Below are 17,961 nucleotides of genomic sequence, written 5' to 3'. Positions count from 1 at the left end.
GCCAGTCCCACAGCAACAATAAAGGTTTTTAAAAAATAAAATAATAACATACATTTATCCAGATACAATTTCTGGGTTTTGTTGGTGGTGCTAGGTATTTGCATTTTCCTGTTACCAAAAAAGCTATGCATAAAAACCAAGATTGATTTTTCCTCCCAAAAGAAAGTAAGGACCTGTACTTTGTCCACTTTCTTTCCAAGTAGGGATGTACGGACTGTGTAAAATCTGCTCCATCTGGGTTTTGCAGATAGTCAGGTGCCTTTCGTTCCATCATCCACCCACAGACAGATACAAATATTCATTTTTTTGTCATGCAGAAAAATACTCAAATAATTTCGTAAGTATTTACATAAGTATTCATATGATTTGCCTTAGTACATAATGTTTAGCATATTGTCTCCCATTCCACTAAACATTTCCTCAGCAGAAACTTATGTATTTTCCTACGAATTTATATTTTCGTACATTTTGGGAAAGTAAAAAAAATAATCCGAAAATCCACAGACTCCGCACTGCCTGAGGGGGTCACTCTGTAGCGGATTCTGCAGGTCGGATTCTTAGAAATCGGAGCTCATTTTAGTCCATCTCAAATTTCTCCAGCAGCCCTATTTCCGAGCCCCAATGCTTATTCAGGCTGGAAAGGGCTGTTGGAGGCAGGGCTGAATGAAAATGTCCTCCCAAAATTATCCACTCTGTTTAGAACAGGCAAAATTAGAGGAGGGTGATAAATATTCTTGGAGGGGGAGAATTTCCAGCAGATTTTTTGGGGGGGGGGAATTCTCAGGAAAATTTTCAGAAAATTCTAGGGATGGCGGAGAATTTCTCCCCGAAACTTCGGGGGGCCGAGCGCCAACGTGTTCGGCCCCCCGAACAAGTTTCGGGGAGAAATTCTCCGCACCCCCCCCGCCCCCCGCACACACACCCCGGGACGGGACTTACCGTTCCTGAATGTCCCTCCCGGCAGGGGGTCCGGCCGGTGGTTCGTCGCGTCTTTGTCCGGGGCTGGAGCGGCAGCCGGTCTTTTGACCGGCTGCCGCCACCGCCATTCCAATAAAAGAAAAAAAAACGCCCCCATGATAGGCTACATGACGATTAACGTAGCCTATCACGGCTAGATTTGCAAAGTCAGCCGTGATAGGTTACGTAAATCGTCACGTAGCCTATCACGGGTGACTTTAAAAAAAAAGCGCGTACGGATAATGGTGGCCCCCATAGGGAGCCGCCATTCCCGTTCTTTATTTGGTCGCTGTAGTCTACGTAAAGATTACGTAGACTACGGCAAAAATAAGGGCAACGCTATTTGCGTTGCCCTTATTTTTGCCGTAGTCTACGTAAAGATTTACGTAGACTACAGCGACCAAATAAGGAACGCGAATGGCGGCTTCCTATGGGGGCCGCCATTTGCGTACGCGCTTTTTTTTTTTTAAGTCACCCGTGATAGGCTACGTGACGATTTACATAGCCTATCACGGCTGACTTTGCAGATCTAGCCGTGATAGGCTACGTTAATCGTCACGTAGCCTATCACGGGGGCGTTTTTTTTTTTTAACTTTTAATTTTGCGGCCGGGCGAGGCAGGGCGCCTCCTCCCCAGCCTGAATTTCGGCCGGGTGAGGCGGGAAGCCTCCCCCTCGGCCTGAATTTCGGCCGGACGAGGCGGGAAGCCTCCCCCACCCGGCCTGAACTTCGCAGGGAGAGCAGCGAAGCGCCTCCCCCCCACCGCGAAAAGCTGCGAGACCAGGTAAGTGACTTTCGTGCACCCCTAGAAAATTCCCTCCTGAAACAGTTTGTATCAGTTCTATTTATTAGTTCACACTGGTGGATGAAAGAGGCAGTGTGCTCCCTAAGACAGGAGTGGACAGATTAGGGTCCAAACCCACTGCTACCTTCAACAATATTAAAATAATATTAAGCCATATTAAGGCCGGATCCTGAAATGCTCCATCCTGAAGTGGGGAGGCCATTTTGTCAAATATTCTCCTGCGGTTCACAGGGGGAGGTCAAGAAAGAAAATTCTTAGAAGAATTACCAGGCAATTCTTTTTGGAGAAATTTTGGCTCAATGCTCATTGGAGGCACATTTTCCTTTTCTGTGTCTCCACCCCCTCTTCTGTGAAGCTAAAGAGAGATCTACTGTTCTTGCCTGCATGACGGCTGTTTTCTTATCGATAGGGCGGCCATGTGTCCTACTTGACAGTAGGGATGTACGGACTGAGTAAAATCTGCCCCGTCTGTGTTTCACGGATTGTCAGGCACCTTTTGTTCCATCATCTGCCCACAGACAGATGCAATTTTTTTTTCGTCATGTGGAAAAGTACGGAAATAATTACGTAAATATTTACATAAGTATTTGTGTAAATATTTACATAAGTATTTACATAATTTACCTCAGTATGTAACATTTAGTGTATTGTCCCCATTGCATTCAACGTTTCCTCAGCAGAAACGTACATATTTTTCTACCGATTTATATGTGTACATTTCAGGAAAGTAAAAAAATCATCTGAAAGTCTACGGACTCTGCATGACCTGAGGGAGTCGCTCTGCAGCGGATTCCGCAGGTTGGATTTTTAGAAATCCGAGCTCCTTTTAATCCATCTCAAATTTCTCCAGCCTCCCTACTTGACGGTCCTCTGTTTGCAGGTCTGCCAAGTCCAAGTTCAGTTTAAAGATAAAGAACCATAGGAACAGAGAGCAGCAGGGGCCTTGAAGTTGCCCACCAACAGTCAGCATCTGGACACTCTTCCTATCCTGACTATGATGAGATGGTATTTCTATTTAAATTATAGTAATTATGCCCACATTTTCATCTATCCATATAAATCACCTTATGCAAATGTTATGCAAATCGGTGTCCTCTTTTGTTCTTTTCTGGTGATGCATTTTCTCTTTTTTGGCCATGCTTAAATGGCCACTCTACTTATCGAACCACTGATTGTGTGCTAGGGATGGGCGGATTACTTACCCTGTTCCGGGTGGGGGTGTCCGCTGGGGGGGGAGGCGATCCGGTGAGCTGGCGGAGCCACCAGCTGGGCCCGCCCGTAGCTGGACTTCTGTCTGCTGCCGGGCTGTGGCCGCAAATGGCGTCCAGCGTAGTGGGCACCATTTGCGTCCCGGCGTTAGCCATGATAGGCTACGTATATATTTACATAGCCTGTCACAGCAAAGAGCAGGGATGCAAATGGCGCCTGCTATGCCATTTCCATCCCTGCTCTTTTCGTGATAGGCTACGTAAATATATATGTAGCCTATCACAGCTAACGCCGGGACGCAAATGGTGTAGCAGCCGCCATTTGCATCCCAGTGTTAGCCGTGATAGGCTACATATATATTTATGTAGCCTATCACGGCAAAGAGTAGTGACGCAAATGGCGTAGCGGATGCCATTTGCGTCCCTGCTCTTTGCCATGATAGGCTACGTAAATACTTACGTAGCCTATCACAGCTAACGCAGGGAGGCAAATGGCAGCTGCAGACCGGGGCAGCCATTCGCGGCCGCAGACCAGGGCAGCGAACGGAATGGACCAGCCGACGCCAGGTAGGGTCCGTCCTGGGAAAATTTCGCAGGGTGGCGGGGACGACAACACTGCTCCGTTCCACCACAGACTCCAGGGGGCCAGATTCTAAAGAATCCAGCCTCATTGGAGTCCGTGGTGGAATCCTCTAACGTCCCTATTGTGTGCAGGAATGGGAGGTAAGCCCAGGACCCAAATCAGGATCTCGTCTTTATCCTTCAGCAGCTTAGGAACACTGAGGCAATGCTCATGGTTTAGACAAGCCCGATTTTTCATCCAGATGAGACTAGTGCAGGGCAGCTGATATCTACTCTACCCTCGAAACATGAGCATTTTGCAGCTGTATCTTCAGGTCCCCAAAGACTTTGCAGTCAAGTGGCTGGCTGTGGCATATGCCATCCTGAAGTAGCCTATGGTGCCCATCATATGGTGTTAGTTATGCTCACATTTGATGTCATGATATCCCCATCCTCTCCTCCGCTTATACCCACTAGACTGCACCACAAATACAAGGATCGGTTTGGTTCTGTGTATATCCCCAGCCCTGCCATTGCAACAACCCCACTATGTATTCCAGTAACAGTGGACGAAAGAAGAAGAGCTGACCTGGAAACATCCCCGCTGCTTCCAGTCCAAACACACTCATTCCCAGTGGAGGCTGGTGGGGCTAAGAATCCGTTCTGGGTTTCAGTCAGAACCAGCCAGAACTCTAAAGGAGCTATCCGAGGTGCTGAATCCTATCCCCCCAAAGTAGGTTCAGCACCTTGGATAGCTCCTTTAGAGTACTGGCTGGTTCTGATTGAAACCCAGAACGGATTCACGGACCCACCAGAATCGGAGCCACCAGCCTCCACTGCTTATTCCTCCTCGGGGTTGAGCTCTGGAAAAGCCCGTTCTCCAGGTCTGCAGCAGGAACAGCTGGCTGTGCACGGTGCTGGCTGGCTCTGCCCTGTGATATCACCAAAAAATCCCTAGAGCAGTTTTGCACTTAAAAAGAAAAAAAAGAAAAAAGGAGGACACTTAAAAATATTACAAAGGCAACAACAAATAAATGGATGGATGCGTCATTTAAAAAAATAAAATAAAAAGGAGAATAGCCTGTCTGGAAAATGGAGGAAGGGGCAAGACTGATGGTTGGACCTGGGTTCAGTTAGCATGCATATCTTTTCTTTCAGTTGTGAAACTGAACTCATCCTGGGGTAAGATCTGTGATGCAGCAGGTAAAGATGTTTCTATTCAGACAGGCATTTGGCTTTTAAGATGACTTGTTCGCTGAAGAAGATTTTAACTGGTGGGTGCTGCTTATTTCTTAATTTCATTGATGTGTTTTTAATTGCCTTGCTTTTATTCATAACTATGATTTTGTATTTTATCTTGCATTTTTTTGTCGTTAACCACCTTGGGTACTATTTATAGTGGATAAGTGAGATAGAAATAAGACAGATAAATAAATAAATGAGCAGTGAGCTCTCATTTTTTGTTTTCATCACCAATTCAAGCCACAGTGTCCTTTGTCAGATCACCTCAGGCAAATGCCTACATAAACTGGTTTGCCATTGCACATTTGTTTACAGGTGGATCCCTACCCCATCTCTTTTTACTTTGAGTCGACACAAAATGCATTAAGCTTGGGAAACAGAACACAGCCGACTCTTTCTTGGCTGCCAGCATCCACATACAAAAGGTGGGCACAAACAAATGCAACCCAACACATATATTAGCATCCCACCATCCCATGCACAGTTACAAGATGGGCGATACTTGGCTCAACAATACTATAAGCGAGAAAGATCTTGGAAATGTTGTAGATCACAAGCTGAATATGAGCCAACAATGTGATGTGGCTGCAAAAAAGGCAAATGCTATTTGGGGCTGCATTAATAGAAGCATAGCTTCCAAATCCTGGGAAGTACTAGTTCCCCTCTACTCAGCACTCTTTAGGCCTCATCTGGAGTACTGTATCCAGTTCTGGGCACCACACTTTAAGAAGGATGCAGACAAGCTGGAGAGGGTTCAGAAGAGGGCAATGAATATGATCAGGGGACTGGAAACAAAGCCCTATGAGGAGAGACTGAGAGAACTGGGCATGTTTAGCCTTGAGAAGAGAAGACTGAGGGGAGATAGGATGGCACTCTTCAAGTCCTTGAAAGGTTGTCACAGAGAGGCAGGCCAGGATCTCTTCTTGATCATCTCAGAGTGCAGGACATGGAATAATGGGCTCAAGTGACAGGAAGCCAGATTCCGGCTGAACATCAGGAAAAACCTCCTGACCGTTAGAGAGATATGACAATGGAACCAATGACCTAGGGAGGTAGTGGTCTCTCCCAAACTGGAGGAATTCAAGATGAGGCTGGACAGCCACCTGTCAGGGATGCTTTGACTTAGATTCATGCACTGAGCAGGGGGTTGGACTTGATGGTCTTATAGGCCCCTTCCAACCCCACTATTCTATGATTCTATGATTCATCCACCCAAACCATCACCATCCAGACCAGCTGCCCTACAACTGGTATGGCTGCCCATTACTTACATTTTTCTGCATGAGAAACTACTGTTTCTCTTTGGAGTAGGTAACAGCCACCACCATATTCTAACATGCAGAGGATTTTGAAACAAGTAAACATAGCAAAGAAGATGGGGACTGTGGAAGAAACTGCCATAAAATTGTACCCAGAATTGGACTTCTGTTTACTCCCTCCATATGAAGCCCAAAGACACAATATTATGAGAAAGCTTTTGGTGAAAATTTTGGAGACTGGAATCCACTAGGGGTGTATGAACCCTGTGACTTCTGGTCCAGGCAGGGGGTCCACAGTGGGGAAATCCGGGCTGCTTGCACCCCATGGATTTCCCTGGAGCCTTACTATGTCCATCGGATTTCATGGGTGGCTGTCTTCCATTCTAAACAGCGCGATCAGCTAATGGCAGCTGCCGTTAGCCAATCGTGAGAAAAATACGGCTGTGAATTATGGAGTTTATGGCATTTGTGGCCGTAAAGCAAATAAAAGAAAGTGCTTTATGGTTGCAAATGCCATAAACTTCCTTTTGCGGCCATATTTTTCCCATGATTGGCTAATGGCATATGTTTCAAATGGAGGAGAGCCGCCCTGCAGGAAATCCAATGGTGCTAGAGGTGAGTGGGGTTGGTCCACTGTGGATTTCACAGGTCAGATTTTTGAGATTCTGCCCTGATTTGAATCCGCAGCAGATTTCTCCACCATCCCTAGAATCCACATCCACTTGTTCCCTCCTCTAGAACATAGGGGGGGCACACAACCCCCTCTACACATTGACAGAATTCACAAGGGAGTCATGAGGCTTCATGGGCCCACACTGCTTATGCACTCAGCAGTCACCCCACCCCACCCTCCGTGCATTTGTAACACACCAGAAGAGACTTTACCCATCCACCTATCAGGGTCACCTTACATGGAGGAACTCTCTATGCATGTACAACCAAGATGACCTTAACAGACAGAGGGCATGGCAGTTGGCCACATCGGTGGCAGGGAGGATGGCACATCAGCAGCAAGGAGCAGCACTAGCCCACACAACCCCATGCCTCCATCTTTCAGTGCATGGGGGGGGTTTCATGTGAACCACCCTCATGCGTTAAGAGCAGCAACTGTTACCATCACCCATGCTAGCCCTTTATCTTCTAGGCACAATCCATCAAGCTGATCTTGAGTACCTATAAAGCTCAAAACACCTTAAGCCCAACATGTTCTCAGTGTGGACCATGGGCAGCAGTTTGAGGTGGATCAGGAGCCATGGAACAAGCCAATGGCCAGGACCAAATATTAGAGATGGTGCGACAGTCCAGGAAGGGGGTGGAGTCCAGTGGACTCCCCCCCCCCCGAACTCCCTCTCCCCGGACCTACTCACTGAGACCCCACGCTCGCCCGGACCTGCTCGCCAAGCAGCCATGCAACAGCAAGTGGGTCCAGCAGCTGCTCGTCCTCTAGGCAAACCACCCATTTTGCATAAAAAATGTGGCTCGGAGATTTCTGTACATCTAATGTTACGCAAATGGCGGTCGTAAAAGGGTATTTATGCAACATTACAGGTGTAAATGGTCCATTCACACCTGTAATGTTGTGTAAATGGCTCCTTTACAGCCACCTTTAGTGCAACATTAGATTCCCAGAAATCCCCAAGCTGCCATTTTTATGCAAAGCTCGCTAAGAGGACAGTCAGCTGCCGGATCCATTCACCGGGTGCGCGGCTGCTCGGCAAGCAGGTCTGGGTGAGCACGGAGGCTTGGTGAGCAGGTCCAGGGGGAGCGAGTGGTGGCAAAACTGGATGGCAGTGAGTCCATCCATCCCTACCAAAGATACAGGAACGCTCAAGACTTTAGGAGGACCTTATTGCTCAAGTAATGCTCAGTTGGAACAGGAAGTCTTCTTATACACCTTCCTGTCCAGGAAAAGCAAATGGCCAGCCTAGATGGGTGGAATCAGTGAAGATCCTTCACTGAGAAGCTGCCACTGGACATTCAGCAGTTCACCACATGATGCACACAGATCCAGCAGCTCTGGACACCTATCAAGTGGGCAGCCTCTTTTTCAGTGCCATACGTTACATCATCTTTGACACACTGGGAGTTCCCTCTGAATATAACCATCAAGGCACTTAGGATGACAATGACACATGTAGAGAAGCATGCTTGGTAGGCGTGCAACTGTTATGCTCCTTTCCTCTAGAGACTACTCTCCAAAAGTTGAGCATTAGTAACTTCTGAGATTGCTCATACATTCATTTTCAAATCTAGGCTTTGTTTTGCTGACCAGAGTTCAAATGAGTGTGGTTCATGCTGGTCCTGAGAGAGTGTTGAAAAACCAAGGTCTCCACTTTGGAAAACTAGGGCAAGCCTCCAAAATGTGAGACTCAGCTCAACATTTCTCACCTGGATGTAGCCCTTACTGCTGCCAGCTCCTTCTTCTCAAAACCTACTGTGGCAGAGGGAGACCGCCAGAAAGGTGGGCTGGTGTGGATAGCCAGTATGGTGTAGTGGTTAGAACACTGAACGAAGACTGGGGAGACCCAAGTTCTAGTTCCCACTCTGCCATGAAACACCCTGGATGACTTTAGGCCAAGACTTCCACCTTGAACTCCTTGGAGGAAAGATGGGATATACATGTAAATAAATAAATGTTCATGCGTCATCTATGAGGCCTAGATATCTCTAGTTTCATCCAAACATGCTCAGCTTAACGTTGGGGAGCCTGGGAAATAGAATTCCTAAAGCTTTCCTGAGTCAATCCATTAAGTTGAGGGGCACTGGGGACTCTATTTCCCAGGCTGCCTGGCAGCAATCTCTAGAAACTACCAGAATCTAGGCTTCAAAGATGAGACTTGGATGCTGCTGCAAGCCCTCCCCGCCTGCCCTCCCTGCTAGTGCCTCCCACAAACTTCCGTGAGTGGCCTATCATGAGTGCACAATAAATGCCTCATGTAGAAACGGCCACAGTGAGGACTTGTGTCACCAGGTGGCCTGTTCGCCTGCTTGGTCTTCTGTTGAAGTGGTAATCATTGATGGGCCAGTTCAAGACCTCTGCTCATTCTTCTTAGGGTTATTAATCTTTAATTCAGACTTGGACCAGGCAACCCTTCAAATAAAGGACTCTTGTAAAGTAACACACATGGCCACCCTAGGCAGTTTAGGGCCAGATGGTCAGCACCAGCATCTTGAATTGGGCTCAGAAATAAACTGGCAACCAGTGATGTCCTTTTAATACTGGTGAGATACTTTCCCAGAGAGCTGTTGCAGTTATAAGTCTCACAGCGGCTTTCTGTACTAGCTGCAATTACCAAACCATCTTCAAGGACAGCCCCATGTATAATGCACAAGGCTGCATATTGTCGCCCTGCTTATTTAACTTATATGCACAGTACATCATGAGAAACGCTGGGTTGGATGAATCACAGGTTGGAATTAAGATTGCCGGGAGAATAATCAACAACCTCCGATATGCAGATGATACCACCCTAATGGCAGAAAGCGAAGAGGATCTAAACAGCCTCTTTTTGAGGGTGAAAGAGGAGAGTGCAAAAGCTGGTTTGAAACTCAACATTAAAAAAACTAAGATCATGGCATCTGGCCCCATCACTTCTTGGCATATAGAAGGGGAAGAAATGGAAGCTGTGACAGATTTTATTTTCTTGGGCTCCAAGATCACCGCAGACGGTGACTGCAGCCATGAAATTAAAAGACGCTTGCTCCTTGGGAGGAAAGCTATGGCAAACCTAGACAGCATAGAAAGAAGCAGAGACATCACCTTGCCGACAAAGGTCCGTCTAATCAAAGCTATGGTTTTCCCAGTAGTAACGTATGGCTGTGAGAGCTGGACTATCAGGAAGGCTGAGCGCCGAAGAATTGATGCTTTCGAACTGTGGTGCTGGAGAAGACTCTTACGAGTCCCCTGGACTGCAAGGAGGTCCAATCAGTCAATCCTAAAGGAAATCTGACTGCTCATTGGAAAGACAGATACTGAAGCTGAAGCTCAAATATTTTGGCCACCTAATGTGAAGAGAAAACTCTCTGGAAAAGACCCTGATGCTGGGAAAGACTGAAGGCAAAAGGAGAAGGGGACGGCAGAGGATGAGATGGCTAGATAGCATCACCGATGCAATGAATATGAACTTGAGCACGCTCCGGGAGAGACGAGAGAGCGGAGGACAGGAAGGCCTGGCGTGCTATGGTCCATGGGGTCACGAAGAGTCGGACATGACCGAATGACTGAACAACAACAGTCTATCTGAGAGGTTACGAAAGCATGGATAAAATTATGCAGTGCAAACAAATGTATGCAAATCTGAGCTATCTCACTAGATTTCTAAGGTATCATGTACCTGTTAAGAGCATGCAAATAATGATGATGATTACCCCCACTTTTCTGTTAAAATATCCAAAGCATCTTACAAAGGGTTAAAATAATACACTCAAAATCATGCAAAATAAAAATGGAATTAACCCAATACTGAAATAGGAGCTCTACAGCATATTAATTTAAGAGCGGTAGCCTATAAAAATAATAAAAACAGCAGATCATTCAACACTAAAACTTGTTGCGAGGTCTTCGGTAGACTCACCCCACCCACCCCCTCCCCCAAAAGCTAGAGAAGAGGCTTGGCGGAACTCCAGAAGGTGGGCATCCCGCTATTTTGTCCCCACCATGAAAAGTTCCCTGTCTGTCATCTTGTACCCAACTATCTGATCTCGTGCGACATCAGGACGGAGTGCAGTCCCACATATAGAGCATCGAAGTTGTCTTGACTGGAAGTAATAAGGCATCAGTTAAAAGAAAATAAAAGAATGTTTCTTGTTTTAAAACGTTTTAATGTAAACGCCAAGATAAAAATATTTAAATAAATAAATAAAATGCGGTGCCATCTCATCTTATACAACTACAAGCAGGATTGCTAGAACTCCACCAGAATGTTAGTGCCCCAGTCAGAAATTTGACCTCTTGGCCAACTGCCAGACTTGGAGGATCCAAAGCCCCAAACTCCCCAAACAGTCTTGCTGCAAGTATCCATACATATGTTGCCATAGCACTGACTTTACACTGAGTCATCCCACAGAGACGGTAACCTATTCAAGTACCCGTGCGTGTACTGTGAAAGCTGTGTATGGTGAATGCCTTCACATGGAGCTCTACCATTTTGCAAGGAGTATTTGGTGAGTCTGCTAGGTTTGTCCTGGCCACTGTGCAACTGAAGCAGCCAGCCTAGTATAACCTGGGCCTCTATCAGCTGAATAGTTGCCTGTGATCTCCAGTGGTGCAGCTGGGGCTGGATCTCAGGGCTGAAGTCCAGGACAGGCAGAAATGCAACAGACGATGCTTTTCCTGGCATTGGTAGGCTTCCTTTGTTGAATTTCTGCTTGCCGTACATCAGAGGTACCCTGCCAGAAAAGGGTGAAACTGTGTTACTTAGGAACTGAATCTTACATATTTATTTGGAGAGTGAAATGTTGCTTAATAATTTACAATGCATGTCTCACCTAGGGATGCACAAGAATTTCCTTTTGGTTTGTGAATCTTCCGAACTTGCCCCATTCACAAATGCAAGTGGGAGAGCATTCTTGCGGAAAAATGTCCGCACCTTCCCAAACTAGCGACTGTGTTCGAAAAATGTGTTGCTATTGTTTTAAATGTACACTTTGAAATTAGCATTTATTTATTTATTTTTAGCCGCATTTCCACACTTTATTTATTTTATTTATTACATTTATATCCTGCCTTTTTTCCTCTTGCAAGGAACCCAATGCGGCTTACATTATCCTCCTCCTCACAATTTTATCCTCACAACAACCACCCTGTGAGGTAGTTTGGGCTGTGAGTCTGTGACTGGCCCAAAGTCACCCTGTGAGCTCCCATGGCTGAGTGGGGACTAGAACTCAGATCTTCCGGCTCCAAGTCCAACACTCTAGCCACTACACCACACTGGCTCTTTAGTCAATGGGAGAAATGCACAGTTTTCCCATTTGAAATGTTCACTTTTCCTGTTTGAGCAAACCAAAAACCATGCCTCAAATGAAAATGGGAGTGAGCTGAACTGAGCTCTGAAGTGAAGTCTGGAGAATTTCTGTGAGCTCAAACATCCCTGGTTCTCCCACCCCTGGTCTCACCCAAAGTCATCTCTCAGATCATACAGCAGATGTGGAGACACTGTCACCCTAGGCACTCCGGCTAGGGATGTACGAATTACTTATCTGCCATTCCGGCGGGGGGGGGGGTCCGCGGGGGGGGAAGTGATCCATCCCTCCCCCAGAATCCTCGCTGGCCGGCTCCGCTCCATGGCAATTCTGCGGAGCCTCCGGTAGGCTCCAAAGCCCCAGCGATATGGCTGCCATTGCCATATCGCAGGCTTGACTGACGTACTGCAGACGCAAATGGCATCTGGCATAGCAGACGCCATTTACGTCTCTGCCCTTTGACGTGATAGGCTACGTAAATCTTTACATAGCCTATCACGCAAAGGAACAGGGATGCAAATATGCCATTTGCATCCCTGTTTTTTCACATAATAGGCTATGTAAATCTTTACATAGCCTATCACATCAAAGAGCAGGGACGCAAATGGCATAGCAGACGCCATTTGCATCTACAGTCTGTCAGTCCAGCCAGCAATATAGCAATGGCAGCCGTATCGCTGGGGCTTCGGAGCCGGCGGCAGGCAGGATCCAGTCGGCAAGGACTTTGGAGGTAGGAGATCCAATCCTCCATGGACTTCGGTGGGCTGGATTCAATAGAATCCGGCCTCATTTGGGTCCATGGAGGATTTCTCTTACATCCCTAACTCCGACTGAAAGTGAGGCACAGGACATCATATTCCACAGAACACTTGGAAAGTCTCCCAACAGGTGAGGAAGCGTTTTCTTCACAAACGAAAGGCACTTTGCAGATGCTCAAAGGCACTCGGCCCTATAATTTTTGTCAACAAGAACTGGCAACCAACTTCAGGATGAATTCCATGAGCAGTGGATGCTTCATGCCAGTCTTCACACTCTCTCCCAGTAACTCCACCAGTTTCTGCTCACATTCACTGTGCCAGGACAGGTGTTCAAGGCAGGTTGCCCACCATGCTCAAGCCAACGAGGGATTCGTGCTACCAACCATTCCTCCATGGAAAATCAATAATCAGGAAGGAGATCCCCTTGGAGTAAGCAGATCTGCAAGGGCCACAATTCTTAAGTACAATGGACCTTCCTGTTTGGGAACAGCATGAGAAAAAGATGAGATCCGTCGTTGACACAGAAATGAAGGTGCTGTTGATATAATGGCAGATTTGGCAACCTTTAACGATAACAGAACAGGGTTGTAAACTCAGGACAAGTCAGAATTTGTTTGGACAAGGCTTTGCAGAGCTTTGCGGCTGCCTTTGCCATTCATTCTGCTGCTTTATAATTAGAAACCACACTGGGATTTTCTTCCTAACAGCTCTTAGCAACATGCGACAGAGTGAACACCTTCAGCAAGATAAGAGCAGGAGAGAGAGTGAAATTATAGGGAATAAAACATCACAGAATAGAATATCCAGAAATGAAGGCTTAGATCTTTTGCCATCCTAGAAAAATATCTGTACCTGATCCAGCTGTCCTGTAGCCCCACTTTCTGCCTACATTAGAACACTTGCTGCTATTTTCCCTCCTAATACTATGCATATTGCGTGCTTTTCAGTCTTTTTTCAGTCTTTTTTTCATTAGCAATAGGGAAGCGAATTCCCCTAAGCTCTGCTCAAAAGAATCTGCTCAGTGTTTCCAACCTTTCTCAGAAAATCTTCGGGGAGGGAGGTCATTTTATTTTAGAGTTCTCTCCCAGCTGGTACTGTAGGCTGCACCTTCACATTGTCATTTCAAATTAAATGTCACTCAACAGTTCATCTATTTTCTATCCAAGTCCTGGTCACTAATCACAGTTCAGACAGAGCTGTGCAAAAGCCACCAAAGGCTTTTTTCTTTTTTTTTTTAAGGCTCCAGGTAACTGCAGATAAGCTCCAGGAAGCTCCCAAGAGTTGGAAAGAAGGCAACTGTGCAATAAACTGATCTGACCAAACATGGAGAAGCTCCCCAACCCAAATGAACTATAGTTCCTGGCACTATATACTCTCTCTAAGCCGTCCCACTAACCTCAGTTTTCTTGATTGGTTTTAACCTTATAATGGTCCCATAAATGTTCCTTTCCAAGGCTTCAGGGTTAAACGCAAATTAGATGTTTTTAGTATTAAATATAATTTGCATTTAACACAGGAGCCTTGGGGGAGAAAACAAACAAGCAATTCCACGTTAGAGAATATGTTCTGTGCCAGTTTCATTGCTTATTTCAGTCGCCCATGATAACCCATTCTAGTTTCGGCATCAGCCAACTCAGAAGGTTAAGTCTACTTGCTTACCTATGAATTCCTAGCACTGAATGGAATGTTTAAAAACTTAGGTGTGTACGGCCTGCCAAGCTGTAAGACCTGAGATCTGGATATCTCATTGTAGGACAGGGGGCGAGGGGTGGAAGCAACCTGGTGCCCTCCAGATATTTTGGAGTACAACTCCCATAATTCCTTACTATTGGTCATGCTGACTGGGGTGATGGGAGTTGTAGCCCAAACATCTGAAGGGCACCAGGATATATGATCTTCGCATTGTTCTGGGACACTGCACACAGTATTTTATTTATTTAATTTCTATACAGCACAATAGCTGAAGCTCTCTGGGCGGTTCACAAAAATTAAAACCACAAAGTGCAGCATAAAACAATATAAAATATGAAAGCTTAAAACCATAATATAACAGTACAACTGGAATAAAACCTAGCAGCAACACAGAGATTTAAAGTACAGATTTAAAAACCAAAGCTAAAAGACTAGGAAGCTAAAATGCTAAAATACTGGGAGAATAAAAAGGTGTTCAGCTGGCACTGGAAGGAGAACAATGTAGGCGCCAGGCGAACCTCTCTAGGGAGCTCATTCCACAGCCAGGGGGCCACAGCAGAAAAGGCCCTCCTCCTGGTAGCCACCCACCTCACTTCCTTTGGTGGGGGCTCCCAGAGGAGGGCCGCTGAGGATGATTTTAGGGTCTGGGCAGATACATATGGGAGGAGGTGATCCTTCAGATAACCTGGCCCCAAGCCATTAAGGCCTTTGAGTGTTAATACCAGCACTTTGAATCAGGCCCGGAAATGGACTGGCAGCCAGCATAGCTGGAAAAGTACTGGCGTAATGTGATCTCATTGACCAGTCCCTGTTAACAATCTTGCTGCCCTGTTTTGGACTACCTGAAGTTTCTGGACCATACTGCCGGGAAGTGATGCCACCCCAACTGAAGAAGCTTGGAGAACCAAGGTTGTCAAGGCCACCATACTGGTGTGAGGATACTGTTTGCGTGATCCGTGGCAATACTGTGTAGTCAAAATATTCAGGACATCTTTAGGGCAGAGTCAAAAAACCCCACCCCACAAAATGAGGTGTCTAAACTGCTGAGAAGCGCATCTCTGCTGCTAATAGCTGGGAATTGATATATAGGGAAACAGGTATACCATGATGATGAAGTTGGGCAGCTGCTACTGCCATGCATTTCATAAAAACTCTTGAGACAACGGAAAGCCCCACTATTAGAACACAGTACTAAAAGCACTGGTCACCTACCACAAGCCAGACAAACTTGCAGTGTTGAGGACAGACAGAGATATGTGATCTTTGAAGCCAGTGAAAGCAAACCACTTTTCTTTTTTTGAGGAGAGGAATGGTGTTACTCAAGAAGACCACACAGGCAGAGGTTTGGTCAGGTTAAGATACTGATGTCCCACAAATCTAGGGTGAGGCAGAGACCACTATATTTCTTGCAGGTGATGAAGTAGTGCCAATGGAGCCTGAGATGTCTTCACAGGATGGTTCTAGCTCTTACTTTCACAGGATAGCTTGAACTTCATTCTGAAAGAAGGCTATGGGGGGAGGGGTGCTGCAGGATGCTCCTGATTTGGGGTGGGTAGTGCAAAATTATATAGCATAATCCATACAAATGTTCATGAGAAATTATAGTGGGGCCCAAAGCATCCTCAAACCATCCTATCCTGCTTCCATAGGGTTCTGGTAGAAGAAGGCTATGCAAAAGACTCTATCTACAATAAATTATCCTCACAAAGGAGAGGGAGTGAATTGTGAGTATACATAATTAAAGGGGTCCACAAATGTTAGCTTGGCTTATAGCCAGCCATCAATTTTGGTCATCACCAAATGCCTTACCTGCATCTTCTGGAGAGATTCTCATACTTCTGGAGAAGGTAAGGAACAGGGGGAGTCTCTGTTGGAGCTCAGAATGGACATGCTCAAAAACTGTAGCGGAATTAAGTTTCTGAGGTAGGGAATTGTGTGGTACCTGGTGTCCCGGTTGCTAGATAGCTGATGGGCTGGAAGCCATTTTGTGGGTTCCTGCATGACTATGCACAATGCCTAATTTTTAGATAGCAACAACAGCAATAACAATATAGCAGCAGCGATATTGTAGTAGCAACAATTACATAGTAGAAGCAAGAACATTAAATAGGTAAGTAAAAGTACTCTTTACTCTGGAAATTATTATGATTATATTCTTAATTCCCTTGCAAATTCTTAATTAAATTTGGGGTTCAGGTCCAACCACTCATTTCACATATAACTACTATGACCAGCTGTTAACAGTTAATACTGTACAGCTACAGGAACTGCATAGCCAGGCCTTAGTGTGAGCCAGGACGCACAAGAGCTTTATAAAGAACAACCTGTTTCATTAGCAGGTCACACACCTGGGGCTTTTGATGTAATAATAAAGGACAAAGCAGCTTAGACCATATTCAGAATGCCTTTAGTTTACCTCTGAGGAATTATAAATAGCAACGAAACATCTAAGATTACGAGGAGGAACTTTTAGATCAGATGCTGTGACTTGAGGTCCAGCTAACTTTCAAACTCCCACTTTCCCCTTCCTCAAATGCCAGTCCTAATGGGGATAGCTAGTCTGGACCTGTGAGAATACAACGGATGGATACTACGGTTATATTTCTTGTTGTTTTTTAACATTTTGATATTTTATACTATACTATTGATGATTTAATTATATTTTTAACTTTTGTATACTTCTATTTATAGCTTTTAACTGTACAAGTTTTAATGTTGTAAAGCTGCCTTGAGTCCCAGTATTGGGGGGAAAGGCGGGATATTAATAATAATAATAATAATAATAATAATAATAATAGGGGTGGAGAATTACAGTGCTTCTGAAATACATTCAGGTTCAGGCTTTGGTGAGTCTCCAGAGTTCTCGAGCAGTCATAAAGAATATTAACTGTGCATATTATTCTTACTTGGTAGTACTGAGAGTATTACTAACAAACCATCCCCAGCCCAGTCTATCAAGAGAGATTGCTAAAGGTGAAATGCAGAGGGGGGAGAGGTATTCCCAGACCAATTCTCTTAATTTGAATTAGCTTGTAAATATCCTAATTTGACACATGCACCCCACCCCCACCCCCCACCCAAATAATTATGGGCATCATTGGTTTCTTTTTCTTTTGTTAAGTGTAGAAACAGTTGGCAAATGGAGGCTCACCTTACTGCCTCAGAATTCATAATGAAAATGTAAGATTGATGTTTGTATTATTATTTATTATTACATTTATATGTCACCTTTTTCTTTCCTTCAAGGAACCCAGGGTGGCTCACCTGACCCTCCTCCTCCCCCTTTTATCCTCACAACAACCCTGAGAGGTAGTGATTGGCCCAAAGTCATCCAGTGAGCTTCATGGCTGGGTGGGGACTAGAACCCAGTCTCAGTCCAACACTCTCACCACACTGGCTCTCATTTTAAAGAACCTGTTCCTCAGAAGTTGAATTTCTAAAGCAAACTTTGAAAATGCTCAAAACGTCCCTTTTTCGTTCTGCAATTCTGCTGAATTTTTATTTTGTGCAGAATTTTGC

This window comes from Heloderma suspectum, chromosome 6 (genome assembly GCF_057233095.1).
Source record: "Heloderma suspectum isolate Gila_16-S chromosome 6, 16-S_ref, whole genome shotgun sequence".
NCBI lineage: Eukaryota > Metazoa > Chordata > Lepidosauria > Squamata > Helodermatidae > Heloderma > Heloderma suspectum.
The sequence above is the reverse complement of the archived record's forward strand: the minus strand, read 5'-3'. Positions refer to the sequence as shown.